The following is a 597-nucleotide window of genomic DNA, read 5'->3' as shown; positions in this document are numbered from 1 at the left end:
AATTGTAAGACAGAGATTTAGGAACCGGGTTTTAAATTGTAAGACATTTCCAGGGGCAGATGTGGACTCTGACCACAATCTATTGGTTATGAACTGTAGATTAAAACTGAAGAAACTGCAAAAAGGTGGGAATTTAAGGACATGGGACCTGGATAAACTAACTAAACCAGAGGTTGTACAGAGTTTCAGGGAGAGCATAAGGGAACAATTCACAGGAATGTGAGAAAGAAATACAGTAGAAGAAGAATAGGTAGCTCTGAGGGATGAAGTAGCGAAGGCAGCAGAGGATCAAGTAGGTAAAAAGACGAGAGCTAGTAGAAATCCTTGGGTAACAGAAGAAATATTGAATTTAATTGATGAAAGGAGAAAATATAAAACTGCAGTAAATGAAGCAGCCAAAAAAGGCCTGGATAAACTGACTAAACCAGAGGTTGTACAGAGTTTCAGGGAGAGGATAATGGAACAATTGACAGGAATGGGAGAAAGAAATACAGTAGAAGAAGAATGGGTAGCTCTGAGGGATGAAGTAGCGAAGGCAGCAGAGGATCAAGTAGGTAAAAAGACGAGAGCTAGTAGAAATCCTTGGGTAACAGAAGA

The sequence above is a fragment of the Schistocerca americana genome, chromosome 4 (genome assembly GCF_021461395.2).
Source record: "Schistocerca americana isolate TAMUIC-IGC-003095 chromosome 4, iqSchAmer2.1, whole genome shotgun sequence".
Taxonomy (NCBI): domain Eukaryota; kingdom Metazoa; phylum Arthropoda; class Insecta; order Orthoptera; family Acrididae; genus Schistocerca; species Schistocerca americana.
This window is presented reverse-complemented; position numbering follows the sequence as displayed.